We start from the raw sequence: 23023 nt of genomic DNA, 5'->3' as shown, positions 1-23023 counted from the left end.
CCAGAACTCCAAACCACTATCACCCAAACACATTTTCACAAACAAAAAGATCCAGGACAATGACAGAAAACTGGGACTTGCAGCTGCACGTGGTATTTTCACTCACCAACCCGTAAGATTTCAAATTTGTGTCAGAATGGTACAGGGCAACACTGTGTTCAAAAGTCTCAGTCATATGGCTTTTTTGGTTAATGGTGACTACAAATGGTGGCTCCAGAATCCCAGAACTGAATGGCACTGGTTTAGAAAAGGCAATTTTTAGAAATGAAAAAATTATTAGATTTAAAATAGATTTGCAAATCCAACAGAAATCTGAAGTAGAAACGTAATCTGTAGCAATGTAGCCATTTAAACTCTACTATAATCAACAAACACAATATATTCTTTTAATGTGGCTTGACCTCTATCATATTAGAATATGTACTCACACACACCTAATCCTAAACCAGTATGAGTAGAGGGATTAAAAAAAAAATCAAGACTAAAACGATTAAAAATTCTAACTACAAAGTGCAGTTGATATGGCCACAAATAGTTATCAGTCACCGAATGTCAACATGAATTTTAAATAAAATCTTACTCATTTATAGCACATAAAATGTGAAACATAAACATTTGAGTTTAATTCCTGCCCACACTCATTATAGCAAGAATCCAGTAACTCCTTATGTCCTTTTAATCTTTTCAGTTTGCCAACATTTCTAAAAGTAAATATTATCATTGTAAATGTATAAAAGCTAGAATAACACAAAAATACTGTTTTCTAATGACTGATTTTTATTTACAAAAAAATGTCATGGGTCTTTTTAGTTATTTCAGCTTCTGGCCAAGATGGAATAACGGGGAACAAATTTACCTTACTACCTTAAAACAACAAAATAAAAAGAAACCATAAAAACTCAAAACGTAGGGGCGCCTGGGTGGCTCAGTCGGTTGAGCGTCCGACTTCGGCTCAGGTCATGATCTCTCGGCCTGTGAGTTCGAGCCCCACGTCGGGCTCTGTGCTGGCAGCTCAGAGCCTGGAACCTGCTTCGGATTCTGTGTCTCCCTCTCTCTCTGCCCCTCCCCTCCTCATGCTCTGTCTGTCTCTCTCTGTCAAGGATAAATAAACATTAAAAAAAAAGTTTAAAAAACCCAAAATACATAAAACAATAGTTTGTAGACAGTGGCCATGAAGAAGCTCAACTCGGGCCAGTGATTACTGAGAAAGAAAACCAAACACAGGGAGACCCACAATTGCCCCTGCAGTACAGGCAAGGGCAACCACAGTGCCTAGAGCTCACAAGTACAGGAAAAGCAAGAGTTGCATAAGGGTGCCTGGGTGGCACAGTGAGTTGTGCAGCTGCTCCCACTCTAGATCTCATGCTCAGGTCTTGAGCTCAGGGCCGTGAGATCAAGCCCACTGGTGGGCTCTGCGCTGGGCATGAAGTCTGCTTAAAAAAATAAATAAATTTATAAATAAATAAATAAATAAATAAATAAATAAATAAAATTAAAATTAAAATGGCGGCACAACAAGAGGACTCCAGAGATCTTAAAGGGTCCCCCCACTAAAGTATCTGGCTAAGTACTGATCAGTACATGCATGAGAAGACACAACACTATCCAATGCCAGGGAAAGAATACCCAGCAGGAATAGAGAGAACAAGTTCCAGGGCTACCTCAGGGTTAAGAACAGTTTGTGTTCTTACTTGTTAGAGAAGAAAAATCTCACTATTCCCAGGGCATCGGGTAAAATACTCAGATTGGTACTGCCTCAGGAGACGTGAAAAGTTAGCTTTCATTACTGTTCTGATCACTCTTAACAAAGCTTAAAAGCAGGTCTCAAAAGAATCAGACTATTTCCAAGTAACTTAAATCCATCTGAACTTAACTGCAAAGCTCAAGAATATATGTAAAAATACAGGGGCACCTGGGCAGCTCAGTTGCTTAAGCTTCCAACTCTTGGTTTTGGCTCAGGTCACGGGTTTCACAGTTCATGGGTTCGGGCCTTGTGTCAGGCTCCATGCTGACAGCACAGAGCCTGCTTGGGATTCTCTTTCCCTCTCTCTCTCTCTGCCCCTCCACTGCTCGCTCTTTCAGAATACTTTTTTTAAAAAATCAGCTAAATTCCTCTAAAAAAAAAAAAAAAAACCCATAAAATAAAAATTCAAACATTAGTCACACCAAGATACACAAGGTATGGTATTCAATAAAAAAATTCCCAGATATAGAAAGGAATTTAAAAATGTGAGGAGAAAAACCAATCAACATAAAAAGAACCAAAAACAATAAGACAGTAAACTGCTGTTGTAACTACTAGTTAAGTTCAAAATGATAAACACCTGAATGTGTTAGGTATAGTCACGGATATTATAAAAACACCCAAATCAAACCTTTAGATGAAAAATACAACATCTGAGGTGAAAAATACACTGGATGGGATTAACAATATGTTACACACTGCAAAAGAAAGATGAATAAACATGAAATACAGAACAGAAATTACTCAAAATAAAACAGACAAAAAAAAGTTGGAACTGAGCATCAGTGAGCTGTGGAACAACTTCAAACAGCCTAAACATACAAAGGGAGAAGGACAGAAAAAATACATGAAGGAAGCGCCTCGGTGGCTCAGATGGTTAAGTGTGCGACTTTGGTTCAGGTCATGATCTCACAGTTTTAGAGTTCAAATCCCACATCAGGTGAACATGAGTAAAACATGAGCCCCGCTTCTCTCTCTTTCTCACACACACAGTTTGTGAGTTCAAGTCCCACAACAGGTGAGCACAAGTAAAACACGAGCCCTCCTTCTCCCTCCCTCTCTCTGCCCTTCACTCACTTGCACCCTCTGTCTTCCTCCCTCCCTCCCTCACTCCCTCTCTCTCTCTCTCTCTCTCTCTCTCTCTCACACACACACACACACACACACACAGTCTTCTCCCAGCAAACAATCTAAGCCAGAGGACAGTTAAGCAACATCTTTAAGTACTGAAAGAAAAAAACTGTCATCCTAGAATTTTATACCCAGCAAAAATGTTTCAAAACCAAAAGTAAAATAATAAAAATTTTCAGGCATACAAAACTGAAAGAATTCATCACCAAACCTGATTATAAGAAATGTCCAAGGCAGTCTCTCAAGTGGAACAAACTGAGGTGTATATATTTATGGAATTACATAAAAGAATAAAGAACACCAGAAGTAGTATTAAATTTAAAGAAACATAAATTTTTATTTATTTCTTAAATCTCTTTAAAAGATAAATGTTTAAGGGGTGGGTGGCTCAGTCAGTTAAGCATCAGAGTCTTGATTTAGGTTCAAGTCATGATCTGCTGGTTGGCAAGGTTGAGCCCTGCACTGGGCTCTGCGAGGGGCCAGCTTGGGGTTCTCTCTCTCTCCCTCTGCCCCTGCCCCACTTGTGCTCACTCGCTCTCTTAAATAAATAAAACTTAAAAAAAAAAAAAAAAGGATAAGTGTTTAAAACAAAACAGTAACAAAATACTGTAGTGTTTAAAACACAGAAATAAAATTTATGACAACAAAAGCACCTTGGCTGAGAGAAAGAAATGTTGAAGGATCCTGTACTATAAGGAAGGGGCATAATATCACTTGAAGGTACAATAGGCCAAAGATGTATTCTATAAACTCTATACCAACTACTAAAAAAACAAAAGTTATAGTTACTAATCCAATAAAACAAAAAGGACTATACAAACAAACCTGAACCCAAAAAAAAGTGTGAAAAAAGGAAAACAGGGTATAAAGAACAGATAGAACAGACAGAAACAAATAGTAGAGACAGAAAATTTAAATCTAATCACATCAACAGTAACATTAAATGTAAATGACTGAAACATTCCAGTTTAAAGACAGACTGCCAGATTGGAAAAGAGCAAGTCCCAACTATACGCTGCTTAAAAAAACAACAACAAAACCCATATTAAATATTTAAAAAGGCACGTACCAGCTATCACTTAACAAATCACTAATCAGTATGAAAAGCTTCTCCTACAGGAACTTAAAACTATCAACTTGGCTCATTCGGTTAATCGTCCAACTCCTGGTTTCAGCTCAGGTCATGATCTCACAGTTCGTGAGCTTGAGCCCCGTGAGCCTGCTTGGGATTCTCCCTCTCTCTCTCTCTGCCCCTTTCCTGCTCGTGCTGTCTCTCTCTCTCTCTCAAAATAAATAAACTTAAAAAAAAATAAAAACAAAACAAAAACTATCAACTTATAGAATAAATACCAAGGAAAGAAACGGCAACTTAAAAAGTTTTTTTAAATGTTTTATTTTTGGGAGAGGGAGAGGGAAGGGGAGAGGGAGAGAATGAATGAGCAGGGGAGGAGCTGAGAGAGAGAGAGAGAGAGAGAGAGAGAGAGAGAGAGAGAGAGAGACATAGAAGCCAAAGCAGGCTCCAGGCTCTGAGCTGTCAGTAGACAGCCCAACTCAGGGCTTGAACTCATGAACTGTGAGATCATGACCTGAGCTGAAGTCAGACACTTAACTGACTGAGCCACCCAGGTGCCCCAGAAGGGGAAATTTCCAACAAAATCATAAAGATTTTCAATTCTCCAAATTACCAGAGTCTATCTTCTCTTTAAAGTATATAGTGGAGTGCCTGGGTGGCTCAGCTGGTTAAGCATCCAACTCCTGATGTCAGCTCAGGCACTGATCTCACAGTCTGGTCCTGGGATCAAGTCCCACGTTGGAGCTTGCATAAGATCCTCTCTCTCTTTCCCTCTGCCCCTCCCCTGCTTGCTCACTCTCTCTCTCTCTCTCTCTCTCTTTCATAAAAAAAGAAAAAAAAGGGGGCACCTGGGTGGCTCAGTTGGTTAGGCGACTGACTTTGGCTCAGGTCATGATCTCATGGTTTGTGAGTTCGAGCCCCACATAAGGCTCTGCGCTGACAGCTCGGAGCCTGGAGCCTGATTCAGATTCTGTGTCTCCCCATCTCCCCGTCTCCCCGTCTCTCTGCCCCTCCCCTGCTCGTGCTCTGTGTCTCTCTCTCAATGATAAATAAATGTTAAAAAAATTTAAAAAAAAGAAAAAAAGACAGTATACATCACATATTGCTTAATTCCCTCTATGCTCAAAGTTCTTCAAAAGATTAAGGTTGATAAAAATGGTGCTTATCAAACAATTTTCACTCAAATCATATTTAAGCTTTAAATTTCAAGGTAGGATCAGCCAATGCTAAAAATAAAAATACAGAGTAAGTTGGCCTTGGATGTAGTGGGCAACATTCCAAAATTTAGTCCCTCCTTTCTTGAGGAGAAAGCAATATACCAACAAATATTTTATAATTAACATTTTACTATCTGTCTGACACCAATATCTTGGGATGCTTAGAATTTTGAGAGCTTTCCTAGAACTGGTGGTAGGTTTGAAATACACTCTCTGGCTCAGCCCCCTAAATCTAAACAGAGCACCTGCTTTTAAATCCTGGCTCCCAAACTTTCTAGCTGTGTGATCATGGACAAATTAATTTACTTCTTCATGCTTCAACCTCCTCATACGTAAAACAGAAGGAGAAAATAATAGTGTAATTTTTTTTGAAGAATGCTTTCTACAGTAATAACAGTTATTAGGTATGGAGAACTTACAATGATGAGGGCATTGTTCCTCCAAGTTATTTTATTTATATATATGTATACACACACACACACACATATTTTATAATGACGCTTTTTTTTTAAGCTTATGTACTTGAGACAGAGAGAGCATGCACACAAATAGAGGGGTGGATGGGGAGGGAGAGAATCCCAAGCAAACTCTGCACTGTAAGAGTTCGAACATGGGGTTCAAACCCACAAACTGTGAGATCATGACCTGAGCTGAAATCAAGCGCTGGAGGCTTAACCAACTGAGCCACTCAGGCTCCCCAAGGTAAGCATTCTTAACCCCGTTTTACAGATAAGAAAACTGAGGTAAAGATTTGTGGTCCTCTCAAATTTACTTATCTATTAAGGAGACAGCTATGACTCTTAACTCCATCTGATTCCAGGACGTGTTATCACTTTTTTTTATGTTTATTTATTGTTGAGAAAGAGAGACAGCATGAGATGGGGAAGGGGACCGACAGAGGATGTGAAGCAGGCTCTGCACTGACAGCAACGAGCCCAACGTGGGGCTCAAACTCACTAACCAGGAGATCATGACCTGAAGTCAGATGCTCAACTGACTGAGTCACCCTAGGCGTCCCCAGGACCTGTCATCTTAATCCATACACTAAACAAGTAACAAACAAGTAACTCCCTCACAGATGTTTTTCTTTCCAAAACTGCCTTTTACTCTAGAATGTGAACTACTTAATTATAAAACTTTATCTTCTTCATTTTGAGTAATCTCAGCAATCTAGCGCAAAGACAACATAAAGCAGATCAATGAACAGATTCTGTGCATGATCTTGTTTGTCACATGTCACTTACTCTTGCATGGGCAGTAATCAGAAGACTGGTGTTCTATCCCCAACCATACCAGTCTTCAGCTGTGCCATTTTACGAAAGTCACATCACCTCCCTAGAGCTGAGTGTTCTCATCTATAAAATGAAGAAGTGAAGTAAATCTAAGTTCCCTTTCAGCTCTAAAATTTCCAAGAAAAGCCAATATTGCTCTTTTGGAGAAAGAACCAGAGAACTGCCTTTGACCAGAACAGAAGCACTTTGTAGTTTTCAGAGTAACATGTAGAGTCCCTTTATTTGTTTAAAATCTCTTGCTCTCCCAGACTAAGAGCTCCAATAAGGACTGGACATAGTCTGTCTTGTTTTTGGAGTTTGTTTTTAACATTTATTCATTTTTGAGAGAGAGAGGGGGAGGGAGGGAGAACACGTGCACGCAGGTGGAGGTGAGGCAGAGAGGGAGACAGAATCCACAACAGGCTCGAGGCTCGACGTGGGGGCTGGACCCATGAACCGTGAGATCATGACCTGAGCCGAAGTCGGACGCTTAACCGACTGAGCCATCCAGGAGCCCCTAGTCTGTCTTGTTTACACATATCCCCCAGTACAGTTCCTGACATGTGAAAGATATCTGATGTTAAACAAGTGAACGCATTATAGTTGAAAACTTGTAAGCAATAAGTGAAATGAGAACCTATTTTTTATGTAGTACTCTAAATCAGCTATTGCCTAAATTCCATGAATGAATTGCTAATTTTATTACCTGAATATTCATTTTGGATATTCCTATTTACTTTAGGTATAAAAATTGTGCTTGAAATACTTGTGAATCCACAAGACTTTGAAATGCTTTAGTTCTTGACTGTTTCCACGTATTTCACCTATATCCTAAATAGCTCTTATTCCAGAAGGCCCATGTAACATAAAAAGTAACTTCAGCATCTGTAGTAAAAGCTCAAAAGTTTTTTCTGAGATATCTATCTGGTATTCCCTACACAACTAAATCATAAAAGCAGCAGCTGAAAAGAGGTATTAGAAATAGCTTAAAACTCAGAAGAAACAGATGCTGAGCCCTTCCCTCCCTTTCTTCCTAATGCCTTTAAGTATAAAGCCATTACATGTTGAAATGAACCTTTTATTTTGAGGATTTCTGAAGATTATGCACAGAACACACTGAAATTTAATGCAGTCGCAATTCACCAAAGTTCTTCAAAACTATACTTATTTTGACCCTGAGATTTTCCTTCTAAAAATCTGGAAAATTAAAGTTTCTAAAACTGAATGACTGTTTTGTCTTCTTTAATAATTTATGATGATGTCATAAAAAACAGCAATTGACCAGAAGTATACAATATGCAAAACACACATTACTTCCCTGGCTTCTGCATTTTATTTTTTTCTTTTTTTTTTTTTTTTTTCAACGTTTATTTTTTTGGGGACAGAGAGAGACAGAGCATGAACGGGGGAGGGGCAGAGAGAGAGGGAGACACAGAATTGGAAACAGGCTCCAGGCTCTGAGCCCTCAGCCCAGAGCCTGACGCGGGGCTCGAACTCACGGACTTCTGCATTTTATTTTAATGCAGATGCCTGAGATTCCCCTGCAGATGATTCAATGGGGTGACGCTGGCATCTGTTTTTTTTTTTTTTTTTTAAACTACATATAATTGAAACAGCAATCAAGGTCTAGAACCACTGCACTAAACATAAAACACGTATTGCAAGACTGCTGTAAGTGATTATTTCAACTAAATAACTCAATATGCAAAACCTTAAAAAGGCTAAAACACTGTACAACTAGTCCAGTCTTCTGTTCTTTTTCTGAATTTTAAATATGATCAGTTGGTGCAGTGATTCCTCACTCTGATTTGTATACATTACAGGGAATACCCCAAGTCTTAAAATTCAATATAAAGTCCTTTTAATTTTAAAAAGAAATTCCACTAACTTAAGAGAAGAGAAAAGGGACCGTACATTACTTTTTTAAAGACTTTAAGAGACTGGGCAGCAATCAAAGATGACTTATAAAGAAATGTAAAACCAATAACTGTATCTAACCATTATTACCTGCTCCCAAACTGAGTTTATCATATTTAAAGAAATTTTCCCCTAAGTGGAAGCTCCCATTATATATTTTAATTTAAAAAACATTTACAGAGTAAACCTGTAGGAAAACAAAGATCCAATTTCTAATCTCAAAGGGAACAAGGACACTGTGGTAAACAAAGAAGAGCTATGGGGAGGGTGGGTGATGGGCATTGAGGAGGGCACCTGTTGGAATGAGCACTGGGTGTTGTGTGGAAACCAATTTGACAATAAATTTCATATTTAAAAAAATAAAAATTAAAAAATTAAAAAAAAATAAATAAAATAAAATAAAATAAAATAAAATAAAATAAAATAAAGAAGAAGAGCTATGGGTAGATGGGACCTGCTGCAGAGGATCTGGACATAGACAGGAAGAATTGGGGGTGAGAAACAATAATTTAACGTGTTTCAGAAAAATTGCCCTAAATGGTGACAAATACTGGACTGCTGGAAGAATCTGATGAGGGTTATTATCCCTAATCAGATAAGGAAATACAGGGAGTGGTGAAGGGATCTGCCCAAGGTTGCAGCAGCAGCAGCCACAGTAGCAGTAGGAGTCAGAATGAGAGTTAAGACCTGAATTCACATTTGTGATACTCAAAATCAAGCTTTTATTATAGCAAAGATAACTGCACAACTACGTAATAATGAAGGTTGTGGGGCTCATGAAGAAGTTGTAAAGGCCTTACCCTAGGACATTTCAAAAAATGTCTGCATGTGGACCAAGAGTTAATTTGTTAAGTCATCTATCAAAAGTTGAAGTTTTTGGATATAAAACTTCTGGCATCTTAAACAACTTCTTTCTTCTTGTCATGCCTATAATTTTCTTTATACAGACAACAAAATCTGCTGAAAATACAATAAATTACTCTCCCTCCTGCTTTGCTAATGTTGTCATTGCTTTCCAACATACTCTCTAATGCATTAAATTTAATCCTTTGTTAAGTACTGCTTCAGGATGGCTTTCAGACCTCATGTGGCTTTCTGAATCACTGTTTATTTGTATCTTCCAACCTAACTCTATATTAATATTCTAAAAATGGGGGAAAACAATTTATTATCTAAAATAATAAACCAAATTAAATTCATTAATGTAGCTGCTTCCAAAGGTGTCTAGGAAACAAATCTTCCCCAGTGGGATAGTCTATTAAATTCTCACTTTCTTATATATGACTATTGAATGGTTCACATTCAAGGAAGGCACACACCATATACCACTCATTTTTCTAGGTTAGGAACAAGAAGCACAGAACTCATATTTTTTTTTTTTTTTTTTTTTCAATGTTTATTTATTTTTGGGACAGAGAGAGACAGAGCATGAACGGGGGAGGGGCAGAGAGAGAGGGAGACACAGAATCGGAAACAGGCTCCAGGCTCTGAGCCATCAGCCCAGAGCCCGACGCGGGGCTCGAACTCACGGACCGCGAGATCGTGACCTGGCTGAAGTCGGACGCTTAACCGACTGCGCCACCCAGGCGCCCCAAAAAAATTTAAAAAGAAGAAATAGAGGGTCCTCCAAAGGCCCAGGGAGTAGTTTTAAAAGAATTTACAGGCATGATTTTTCTCCAAAGGTATTTTCTTGGCAAAATTATCTTTTAAATTATTCTGGAGCCAAAATTCCAGGTTTGTAGCAAGCTAAGTAATAAAAAGGAAATGAGAAAGAAGGAGAACATGTAGCATGTTAATATTCTAACAAACGCCAGGGCCTCTCTACAGACATTTGGAAACAATGGCAAACTCTGGGGGGCTGCTCTCTTAGGAACCCAGGACCAGCCAACCAATCCACGCCAACGGTCTCAAACTCTCTGGAGGAGAGGTATCTCCTTTCCTTTTCTGTTTCTCTTTCAGATACTTCTTATCTGTACAAGGTACCAAATTAAGCCTGGGGGGAGAAACACACACACAACCCCATTTCTAACCTCAAGAAATATGTAAGCTCTCTCTAGACCCTTTTCCTCTCTTCAGTTCTTTTTCCTTTGCCTTCTCTCATTAGCTCAGTTCAGATCTTCCAAAGGCCTCTAACCTTTCCCTTTTGCTCCCTCAATCTGTATAAACCCTCCCCCGTTTTACTTCTTTCCCACATTTCACCTCAAGGAAAAGAGGCAAGGACGGCTACTCCCAACCCCTTTCTTGGGCTTGTCGTAATTGCTGGAGGGTTTTTATTCTCCCACCCCAACACACCCCCAGGCAAATTCACTAACCTCTCTTCCCCTCCCTCCAACCACTAGTAAACCCAGGTTATAAGTGGGCTTTTCTCTCTTCACATGAGTGCTGGGACAGGGACAGGACTGGAAGTCATAGCAATCACATGACAAAAAGTTTAGATGAAAGAAAATAATAACAATCATAAATTTATATCTTAGTCACTAATAAGCTTTAATGTACAGTGTCTTGTTCACTCTTTGTCATTCTATGTTGAGAGCATCTATGACACTTTTCTATCTCCACACATTCTAATTCAGTACTATGCACGCAGATACATAAATGTTCAACTTATAATTTCGGTCAAAAATTTTCAAGTCTTTTTTCCTGATGGTAGCTATTACTCTAATATTTTATTGCAAAAGTAACTTATGTCTATCTATAACACAGCAATTCCATTGCCTTTACTAGCAAATGTTTCAACTAACATAAGCAAATATCTAAATAAAGATCCCATTTTCTCATTTTGTAAAGCTGATCTAAATTTTAAATCACTAGGTATACATACCTAGTTTTGTTTTTGTATTTTCTTAAAAATTAAACCTATATTTAAAATCTTAAGGATAAATATTATATTTAACATAAAAGAACAGAAATGGTTTTGGTTGTTTTTTTTTTAATTTTTTTTCAACGTTTATTTATTTTTTGGGGGACAGAGAGAGACAGAGCATGAACGGGGGAGGGGCAGAGAGAGAGGGAGACACAGAATTGGAAACAGGCTCCAGGCTCTGAGCCATCAGCCCAGAGCCTGATGCGGGGCTCGAACTCACGGACCACGAGATCGTGACCTGGCTGAAGTCAGACGCTTAACCGACTGCGCCACCCAGGCGCCCCAGTTTTGTTTTGTTTTTTACCAACAAGAAATTAAAACTGACTCTATGGTTTAGTCACTTCAACTTGACTATACCTTCTCAGTGACTGACGTTAACATCTAAAGAACTGCCCTGATAACATTTACACAACTACTGTACTAATCAAATACTGTAATTTGTTTCAGTAATCCTTCAAATTTTTTAGGTTATCTCCTGATGTTGGGTGCAAGAAATAGAACAATCACATTTTAAAGAACTTAATCTGTTGCAGTGACAGACACAAATGACTATAAATGAATAGGTAAATGTTATAAAGAAGTACATGTCATGAGACACAGATGAGAGACAGTGTGGAGTGAATCAGTTTCATCTGAGTCTTGAAGAATAATAAGGATAGAAACTGGGAAACGGAATATTCCAAGGAGTAGATGGAATATAGTAAATAATGGGAGGTTAAACAATAAGATAGGAATACAGTAGACTAGAATCAGGTTGTTAAGAAGTTTATATCTCATAAAAGGAAATTTCAGACACTTCATTCTAAAGGCAACTGGAGGCCTGAAATTTTTTAAAGAGGAATACCATGATGATCAAACCTACGCCGGAGAACCTGTAGAAGTAAATGGCCAGCCTGATGAAACAGCATCAGCAACTCAGTAGCTACGTTGTGAAATAAGCCTACCTTTTTAAAGAGTTTTTTTGTTTGTTTGTTTTGTTTTGTTTTTTTGTAGAGAGCCTGCTCTCGAGCTGGGGAGAGGAGCAGAGGGAGGGAAAGGGAGAGGAAGAGAGAGAGAGGGAGGGAGGGAGGGAGGGAGAGAGAGAGGGAGGGAGAGAGGGGAGAGGATGGGAGAGGGGGAGAAAGAATGAATGAATATCTTAAACAGGCTCCATGCTCAGTGAGTGAGGAGCCTGACAGGGCTCAATCCCACAATCCTGGGATTACGGACCTGAGACAAAATCAAAAGTTGCCTGTTCAACCGACTGAGCCACCTAGGTGCCCCTTACTTTTTAAAATCTACATACATTTCTGCTGAATAAAATTTAACAAGCAATAAACAACCTGATGTAAGGCCTACAATTCACAGAGCTACTATAAGAGGCAGTAGAGTATCATGGTTAGGCATAAAGGCTTTGAAGGCCAGGATCTAAGTACCAGCTTCACCACTCAAGAGCAGAGTGCCCCTAGGCAAGCTACTTAATTAACCATTTTAAGCTTCTCTTTTCCTTATCTGTAAAATGAGAACAATCATATTCACATAAGGTTAGCTGCTATCATTTTTATTAAAGTTTTATTCTATTTTTAGAATCTCTACAACACAGAATATGAAGCAAAAAGAAGCTAAGATTTGTACTGTAAGTCTAAAGAGTTGTCCAAAATATCACAAATCAGGCTTTCCATTATTCGTATTTTGTATAAAGTGAATAGCCAGAGTACTGAATATATTCATATCATTTTACAATATAATTACCAAAATTCATTTCAAAGTCTAATTCAAATTAAAGTATTTTTGCATTTTGATTATTTTGTATTATTGGTGCTGTTTCCCTTTAAGTAAACTCCTACATCATGTTTGCACTGAAATTTCGTCCCCTCAAGAATTCTGAGAATGACATGTGTAATTTTTTTCTATAATGGATAAGTGAAAAACAATTTTCCTAGGGGCCTCTCTCTTAGCTGTTTATTATTAGCTCAGGGGAAAAAATAATCACAAAAAAACGGGTCTTTCAGTAAGAAAAATTACCTTCATCATGAAATGATTGAATTTCTTATCACTGTAACCCCAAACCCCCTGTAATTGTTTATTAAGATACCCTGGAATTACATTTCATTTTATAAGTCATTTTATAGCATAAAAACTAATCAAAAGAGTTGCAGTAACAGAATTTGTTTTTTGTTTTGGTTTTTTCTAACTGAAATTTCAAATACACATCTAAAAATGTTTATATCACTATCAATCTGTTTTATAGCCTTAACCTGTGTCTGGCCTACATGTCCCCTTTACTCCAAATATCTCGGCTACTGTAACTAAAAATTATGACTAAATTATTATTCCATAAAAGCATTTACCAAATCAAAGAAACTGGAAAGCATTCTCTCTATATGGTCATATCACAAAGATTTGGGACTTCCCAATGCACAGATAAAGCTTTTCAGTATCACAGATAACCATGTGGGGACTAGAAGAAATCTGGCAAGCTGCCTCCCAGACTACTGAGGGTTCTTCATTGCTTCCTCAAGCTCTCATTTGCTGTTCCTGCTTTTAAAGAGATACAAGGCCAAACTCTTGATGCTTCCACACTGGCCTACTGAGGCTATCTGCACGTCAAATGGACAATGAGGAAGCCAGGTGAAGAGATTACAAAGACGACTGACAAGCTGCTTTTGTTGGCTCTGAACGCTACGTGTGCATTACAGAGCATTCATACTTTCACCCATCCATTACGTCAAGACGCGCTAAGTACTGTTCTACTTCCCTTCACTGGTTTAGACACAAATTTGGGGTAGCAGGTCTCTAAATTTTATACAATTTCTAGATATAATAGATACAGATATCTAGACATAATGGGTATGAAGACATATCAATTATATCCAGACGTAAAAGAAACTCTATGTAACAAAATGTCAGTAAATCTGTCCATTAAAAAAAGATATTTACAGGGGCGCCTGGGTGGCTCAGTCGGTTAAGCGGCCGACTTCAGCTCAGGGGATGATCTCGCGGTCCCTGAGTTCAAGCCCCGCGTCGGGCTCTGTGCTGACAGCTCAGAGCTCGGAGCCTGTTTCAGATTCTGTGTCTCCCTCTCTCTGACCCTCCCCCGTTCATGCTCTGTCTCTGTCTCAAAAATAAATAAACGTTAAAAAAAAAAAAAAAAGATATTTACAAAGAATATCTCCAAAAGCTTTTTACAAGTTGGAAGTTTTATGTGAAATATTCAAGTACAGGCTAAGTGTGGTGGTATATCATTCCTTTACTTAAAACTCTCCAATGGCTTTCTACTGAAATTAATATCATCTGACTCTTGCCTACCTCATCTCCTACCACTTTCATCCTTATGCACAACATCCAGCCACGCTGGCCATCCCCCATGCAGCACCTATTTTCTGTCTTTCTGCCTAAAATGTTTTTCTCATGCCTACGTCCTGGTCATCATTCATGGCCATCTCACTAAAACATGACCCAATCCGCTTAGTCGCTCACTATGCCATTACCCTGTTTTAATTCCTTAGTACTGAAATTACTTTTGTACATTTTTAAATCGTCCCTCCCTCCATATGAATGTAGGGCCCATTAGGAAGGGACATTGTCTTTTTTACTGCTCTATCTTCAGGACCTGGCACAACCGGAAATGCTCAGTAAATGTTAGAAAGAACTGAATACAGTGAGGAGCAGGTATCTTAAGTCAAAGATAAGATAAAGATAAGAGCTATATCTTAAGTCAAAGGGCTCTACGATGGAACAGGCCAGGTCAGGCAGAGACCTAAGTATTGGCAGTCCGCTCAATGATGCGTACTACTCAGCCTGGCAAACAGGCAGAGAACACAGATGGAGCAGGTAGGAGACTGCCCCGCCCACCCCGGCTGAGTCACAGATAACCCTGCCAGGCCTCAATACACTTGCAAAACTAGTACGAAGACTTAGCTGGAACAAACAAAAATCTGTTGTTATTAATAAGTACAGACAATTCTCATGATGCAAATAATGTGTGTTCAGTAGGTTATATATTTTAAAAACTCATTCGAGGAACATAATTAGTGCCCTACTAGACTCCATATAAATACCTGTTACGGAATGAATCATACCTTCAAAGTTAGGCCAGTAACAATTCATAGATACAGTCTGGATGTACCCAATTGTATCTCTCCCTCAAAAAGTCAAGTGTCTATAAACTATCTGGTTTTTTTTTGACTCAAGTGAGTATGTCCAGAAGAAATCTCTGAGAAAACTTCATCCAAGTGGTTAATCCTTTTTTTCTAGAAGGGGCAGTAAGGGAAGGGGGCACACCTGGGTGTAAGAAAGCCAAAAATGCAAGAGTGAACTGACAAAGATTTTATCCAGAAAGGAAAATGCAGATTAAGCCTGCAGGAATGTCATTAGGTATCCTGAGATTTGACTTACCCCCTTAAACAAGATAGCATCTTTTTTGTTTTTTAATTTTTAATGTTTATTTATTTTTGAGAGAGACAGAGACAGAGCATGGGGGGGGGGGGAGGGGCAGAGAGAGAGGGAGACACAGAATCTGAAACAGGCTCCAGGCTCTGAGCTGTCAGCACAGAGCCCGACGGGGGTCTCAAACTCACGGAGTCGTGAGATCACGACCTGAGCTGAAGTCGGACATCCAACCGACTAAGCCACCCAAGCGCCTCAAGATAGGATTTCTTTTTATGAATCTCCAGGTCAAAGACAATGTGTATATGTTATCATCCTCAAACCACACACTACAGTAGATAGAGGCTTGCCAGAGATCAGAGAAGCTTCAGAACTGAAGACAACGGTTTTGGAGGGGCTTACTGAAAAGGCTGGGGAGTCTAAGTCTTTGGAAAGCAGTGAGAGATGGACTGTAACAAACACCCATGTAGAAAGGTTTCAAGAACGTCTCTGGAAAAAGAAGAACATAGCAGTAATCTAGCAACAGAATGGAGAATGGATAAAAATTTGTTTATCAATACACACCACGTAATAATTAGGACACAAGAGAAGAGTACAGAGAAGGGAGCAGCCAATCCATTTAGCTATAAAATTTCCATCACAAACATTAATTTGGACTCCAAGATCTTAATAGCTTCTTCCCCCCCACCCCCCCCACAGTCATAGTGTTTTAATTTGCAGGTACTACAATATAGAATTTCCTCCCAATATACATAAATGTAAAATTGCTGCAGTAAAAGTAGTGGTAAAACCCCCTGCATCTACATAGAATCTAGCAGTATTGCCAGAGAAAACAGAAACCAATTTCAAATTTCAGTTCTAACAAGAATTGTGTCCTCAGCATATGGTTTATTTTAGGACTGGTCCATATCACTTGACAGTGTTTACTATGTAATAAACACTTCAGATGTGAAAACATCTCAGGATACTGAACTACAGAGAAGAAACATTTTCTGGGAAGGCTACCAGTCTAGCTGAAAAATGAATCTATGCATCCTGAGGACTCTCATAGAAACAATCGCTCAGAAAAAGGACCAAAGCCAAAGAAGTATCACATACTATTAAGTAATGTATGATATTGCTATCTTTACTGCTAGTCTCTGCTCACACATTACTATAATCACTTAACATACATTTGGTTTGAAATATTTACTTAGGTTAGAGGAAAGTTATCTTTCATGTTTAGAAGAATATCCTCCTGGGTGCTTGTTATAAAACAAATGTTTTCTTTTACAGTCTTTGATGTATACCAATTCAACATCTCTTTTTTTAGGATAAATGTGCTCCAGCAAAGTCTACTAAGAAATAAAATTTTATAAAGCCAAATCCAATAAGTTACCTTGAAAAGCTGAGATGTATTCCCATAGAGGAGGAAGGAGAAACTTATGTTTTTGGCGGAACAAACTTCCTATGTAGCCAAACATTTGTGGCTCCACACGTTATCATCTGATTCCCTCTGGCAGTGCCTACTAACGCTTGTGTGATCCCAACTAACAATCTGAACTGTAAGAATGTCTTCCAATCCCGAAAACTTCTGAAGTCTACCCTCAATGCTCCCAGAACTCTGTATCCCTCTGTAAGACAGTCCGAGTCACTGACCTCACCAAGCAGCACAATCAGGCTGCCTTCATCTTGCCCAGCGACCTCCAGTACCAGGATTTGAGCCTGAAGCTTCATGTTATACAAATAAAAACCATTTTTCTAGGTCATCGATTTTAATTTAGAAATTTGTCAAAGTTATCTGAATAAGACACACCACAAATAATTTCTCCTCCAAATACTCATTTACTGTACAAGCACACTAGAAGAGAACCTCTAATGGTTAGAAAATGTGAAAAGTATCAATCATAACGCTAAGAACCCACTTTTAAACAAAGCTAACGTCAATGAGATATACTATGTTTTTAAGACTAAAAGTGTAGTAAAGTACTTGACTGGTAATTTTTGTGATGACATGAGTAAAAGGACACCACAACTAGACCACTTAGAATGTCTACCGTTATCACTTCCCCCAAGCCCCTCACACCCAAATTTGAATGGGAATCTGGCATCTGAATTTTTACACACAAGCTACTTTGTACACATACTGTTCTAATGAGAAGTCGGAAGATAAACATTTCCATCATGACATTTTCTTATATGAAACTACTACCACCCACATTTAACAATGACTCTAGTTGTCCTACTGTTCCCTGGCTTCCCATGTGTACTTTACAAGTATGTGTCTTAGAAGACCACTCTCAGAAAAAGGGACAACTTTAATTATCATGTTACACAGGACCAAGACTACCTGGATAATATAAAACAAAATAATAAATAAAATGTGGTTGGTAAATGATTGGAATGAGGATGCTTATACGATGATGCTTTAAGAATTCCAGGTAAGTTCAATGTAAAGCTTGAACAAAACAGCCAATCTTAAAAGGATGAAAAAATTGAGTATGATGAACAATTTACACTGTGTTAAAAGTATACACATGTACCCACTCATTCTCATGCATCCACAAGTATACAAAAGGTCAACACAAATCAAAGCGTGTAAAAAAAATTTAAGGATGGCAGCAACAATTTACTGATTTTCCAATTAATCCACTCCCTAGTATTTTCAAAATAAGCCCTGCTAAAGGTATTCATCAACATGTGATATACGGACCCAGCACTACTTACATATGATATCCATACTACAATGTAAGTCATAAAGATCACAAAGAACTTGAATCTACTAAAATAGCAAGTTAACTTTTTTCTAGTGGGGTGGGGAGAGGAACCTTCCCCGCCCCAAATCTCAAAAATCCTTTGAGAATACACCAAAAATGAGAAACACTCTCCCAAGGAAAATAATTACATGATGTTAAAAAAAGTTCTGCCCTAAAGTATAAAAATCTGATAATACTAATGTACCTCCTCTGAATAAACACCATGAAATCTTCTAACTGGAAAGAAAAACACAAACATCTTTTCCTTCTTGAAAATCATCCCCTCTTTTGTGTCACATCTCTTACATTAGATCTGCCTTGTAAAGGTCACCAAAAATCTGAAATTGTGAAATCCAGGTTACTTGCTCATCTTTCCTGACCTCACAGTGTTATTTCAGAGCTGATGACCACTCTACCTCAAAATGCTTTCCACTCACTACGCTCTCGATTTTCCTGCTCTCAGTCCCCTTTGCTCGCTTCTCCTTCACGCCATACAACCTCTAAATGCTACAGGTTTAAGTCTGCATCCCGGGCCCTCTTCCCACTACACCTTTCTTCTCTAGGTGAGCTTGAGGCATTCCCCAGATAAGAGCTTCTATATATTGAACGTCTCCCAAATGTACATGTAGCTCAAGCTTATGTGTCTATCTTGAGTTCAAAATATTCCTCTAAGTTCCAATTACTTATATCTAACTTTTTTTAATTTTTTTAATGTTTATTTATTTTTGACAGAGAGAGAGAGAGAAAGAGAGAGAGCATGAGCAGGGGAGGGGCAGAGAGAGAGGGAGACACAGAATCCTAAGCAAGTTCCAGGCTCTGAGCTGCCAGCACAGAGCCCGATGTGGGGCTCGAACTCACAGATCATGACCTGAACCGAAGTCAGTCGCTCAACCGACTGAGCCATCCAGGCGCCCCTCTGATATCTAACTTCTATTTGACACCTTCATTTGGATGCCTCATTAGTATCTACCTGAAACCTAACATACCCACAAAGAAGGACTCATTTTTTCTTTTTTTCCCCCCCAGAAATGTTAGAACACTTTTTTTTTAAGTTTATTTACTTATTTTGAGAGAAAGAGACAGAGAGAAGTTGAATGGGGAAGGGGCAGAGAGGGAGAGACAGAATCCCAAGCAGGCTCTGTGTTGTCAGAACAGAGCCCAACGTGGGGCTCGAACCCACAAACTGTGAGATCATGACCTGAGTGGAGATCAAGAGTCAGACATTTAACTGACCGAGCCACCCAGGCGCCCCAAAGACTCATTTTCTATGCTGTCCTCATCCCAAAACACATAGAGATCCTATTCCAGTCTTGTTCCTCTCAGTAAAATGAGGCCATCATCGAAGACCACAGAAACTTGGAGCCATTCTTGGTCCTTTCTCTCATCTCCCACATGCAATCCATCCATCAACAGGTCCAGGTGATCTAATCCCATCTTCACTGCCACCATCTTAATACTAACTGCCATCACCAGTTGCCTAGAATACACCAATACCCTCCTTTCTGGTCTCCTTTCTTCCACTTGTGCCTTCCTCCCCAGTGATCTTCCACACAGCAAGTAGGGTAGGAAAATCACTACTGAAATAATGTCACTTTCTTGCTTCACAACCTTGAATGGCTTCCCACTCTTCTTAGAATGAAAATCCAAACTATCTTGGTCTACATGATCCTGCATCACATGGTTCTCCCCACCTCAGGGCCTCTGTGTTTGTGTTTCAGTCTGGGATGTTCTTCCTGTACTTTTCACAAGGACTCCTCCTTCCTTCTCATTTTTTAGGTCTTTGCCTAAATGTGCTTTTAAAACCTTCTCCAAGTAACCTCCCTACCCCAATTATTCTCCGTCAATGCACTGTTAATTTCTCTTACAAGCTGACTCAACTTGTAGTTATCTATCCTTCTACCGGTTACTGTCTGTACTGCCTACTAAAATTCAAGTTTCAGGGAAGTTTGAAACAGCATGGGCTGTTTCAGATGAGGCTCCAGCTGCTGGGCACCCAAAAGAGGGGTAGGGGCCCAGCATCCCCTCCTTGCCCCAGGCGGGGCTCTGCAAAGAGCACCCCAGTCACTCCAGCACAACCTCCACTGCACAAGCTTCTGGCCCTGGAGGCAGATTCCCATTTACCTAGTGTCAGCATCCTACACACTCCCATCCAGGCGGAGAGCTCTCCACAGCCAAACCTACCAACAGGGGAGCAGTTGGAAGGTTCTGATCAGATCCCTGCTCTCCTATCCTCAGCCTTGCAGACACCTTGAAGACCAGCAGCAGAGAGACCCCAAGCCCAGTGGTGAAACAGCTGAGTGAAGTATTTGAGACTGAAGCCCCCAAATCAAATCTTCCCCCAGAGCCTGTTCTGCCCTTAGAGGCAATTTCATCTTCTGAATTGGACATGCCTCTGGGTACCCAGTTTTCCCTTGAGAACCAGATGCCATCCTAGAGCCAGAGGGAGAGGAGGTGTTCTCCAAGGAGGAAGCAGGACAGCCCTCAGAAATCCCCATGGCCAGCCAGGGCTCAGACGAGCCCTTGAGAGACCCTGAGACTCCTCGACCATTAGTTTTTTTTTTTTTCTTTCTAATGTTTATTTACTTAGAGAGAGAGCGCGTGCGCACTCACACATGCATGCGCATGCGCGAGCACAAGTCAGGGAGGGGCAGAGAGTGGGAGAAAGAATGCCAAGGAGGCTTCACAGGTCAGTAGGAAGCCCAAAAAAGGATTATATCTCATGAACTGCGAGATCATGACCTAAGCCAAAATCAAGAGATGGATACTCAACCAACTGAGCCACCCAGGTGCCCCGATCTTGAGGTTCTAAGTACCACAGATGGAAAGCAAATGGCAAGGTACTAACGAGATCTGCCTTCATCATCCTATTAGATGACAAGTCCTCCAGAACTCTGACACCACAACAGGGTAAGCGGTCTTCTCCCGAGTGAAAATGCCACGGAACTAAAGGAAGAGGCCATTCTGGAAGCTGGAGGCCACGTGTAGGAGTAGGAGCAGGACCAGGACAATTAGTACTTTCCAAACTTGGTGGAGAACTAGGCCATGCGTGGCCCCAGCACTGAGTTCACCAGAGGCCTAGTGATATTGTGTCCTCTCAACCCCTTCTTTCCCTGGGAGACTGGAAAGGCTTGTTGTCATGAATTTCCCCTAAACTACCAACTCGGGGACTGAGCGCTTTCTTGCTTTCGAGTCTCATGTATTTACATACGTATTGACATATTACAGAAAGTGATTATAAAAATAAGTAAGTAGGGGTGCCTGGGTGTCTCAGTCAGTTGAGCCTCCGACTTCGGCTCAGGTCATGATCTCACAGTTCATGGTTTGAGCCGCACATCAGGCTCTGTGCGGACAGCTCAGAGCCTGGAGCCTGCTTCACATTCTGGGTCTCCCTCTCTCTCTGCCCCTCCCCCACTCATTCTCTCCACCCTCCCCCCCTCAAAAAAAAAAAACACTAAATAAAAACAGTAATACCGGACTTCAAGCTGTAATCATCAAGACAATATGGTACTGGCACAAAAACACTCAGATCAATGGAACAGAATAGAGAACCCAGAAATGGACCCACAAATGTATCCCCAACTAATCTTTGACAAAGCAGGAAAGACTATCCAATGGAATACAGTCTCTTCAGCAAGTGGTGCTGGGAAAACTGGACAGCGACATGCAGAAGAATGAACCTGGACCACTTTCTTACACCATACACAAAAATAAATTCAAAATGGATGAAGGACCTAAATGTAAGACAGGAAGCCATCAAAATGCTCGAGGAGAAAGCAGGCAAAAACCTCTTTGATCTTGGCCGCAGCAACTTCTTACTCAACACGTCTCCAGAGGCAAGGGAAACCAAAGCAAACATGAACTATTGGGACCTCATCAAAATAAGAAGCTTCTGCACAGTGAAGGAAACAATCAGCAAAACTAAAAGGCAACCAACAGAATGGGAGAAGATATTTGCAAATGACATATCAGATAAAGGGTTAGTATCCAAAATCTATAAAGAAGTTATCAAACTCAATACCCAAAAAACAAATACAGTGAAGAAATGGGCAAAAGACATGAATAGACACTTCTCCAAAGAAGACATCCAGATAGCCAACCGACACATGAAAAAATATTCAGTATCACTCATCATCCAGGAAATACAAATCAAAACCACAATGAGATACCACCTCACACCTGTCAGAATGGCTAACATTAACAACTCAGGCTACATCCTCAGATGTTGGCGAGGATGCGGAGAAAGAGGATCTCTTTCGCACTGCTGGTGGGAACGCAAACTGGTGCAGCCACTCTGGAAAAACAGTATGGAGGTTCCTCAAAAAATTAAAAATAGAACTACCCTACGACTCAGCAACTGCACTACTAGGTATTTATCCAAGGGATACAGGTGTGCTGTTTTGAAGGGGCACATGCACCCCAATGTTTATAGCAACTATCAACAATAGCCAAAGTATGGAAAGAGCCCAAATGTCCATCGATGGATGAATGGATAAAGATGTGGTCTTCATATCTTCCACACACACACATATTCCACACACACAATGGAATATTACTCGGCAATCAAAAAGAATGAAATGTTGCCATTTGCAACTATGTGGATGAAACTAGAGGGCATTATGCTAAGTGAAATTAGTCAGAGAAAGACAAATATCATATGACTTCACTCACATGAGGACTTGAAGACACAGGACAGATGAACACAAGG

General features: G+C 39.8%; 1 protein-coding gene, 1 long non-coding RNA gene and 1 pseudogene across 3 annotated transcripts in view; 1 reads left to right on the top strand and 2 right to left on the bottom strand.

The window, feature by feature from the left end:
- The window catches only part of UBE2E1 (ubiquitin conjugating enzyme E2 E1), a 76848-nt gene that overhangs the window by 37970 nt on the left and 15855 nt on the right, over nucleotides 1-23023 (bottom strand). The window lies entirely within an intron of this gene.
- On the bottom strand, nucleotides 7366-14155 carry LOC123575696. Its single transcript, XR_006700939.1, has 3 exons — nucleotides 13468-14155; nucleotides 10665-10674; nucleotides 7366-7377 (listed from the first exon to the last, which is right to left on the bottom strand). It is a non-coding gene; the product is annotated as an uncharacterized LOC123575696 (long non-coding RNA).
- On the top strand, nucleotides 20289-21628 carry LOC123575974 (annotated as a pseudogene).

This window comes from Leopardus geoffroyi, chromosome C2 (genome assembly GCF_018350155.1).
Source record: "Leopardus geoffroyi isolate Oge1 chromosome C2, O.geoffroyi_Oge1_pat1.0, whole genome shotgun sequence".
NCBI classification, from domain to species: Eukaryota; Metazoa; Chordata; class Mammalia; order Carnivora; family Felidae; genus Leopardus; species Leopardus geoffroyi.
The sequence above is the reverse complement of the archived record's forward strand: the minus strand, read 5'-3'. Positions and strand labels throughout refer to the sequence as shown.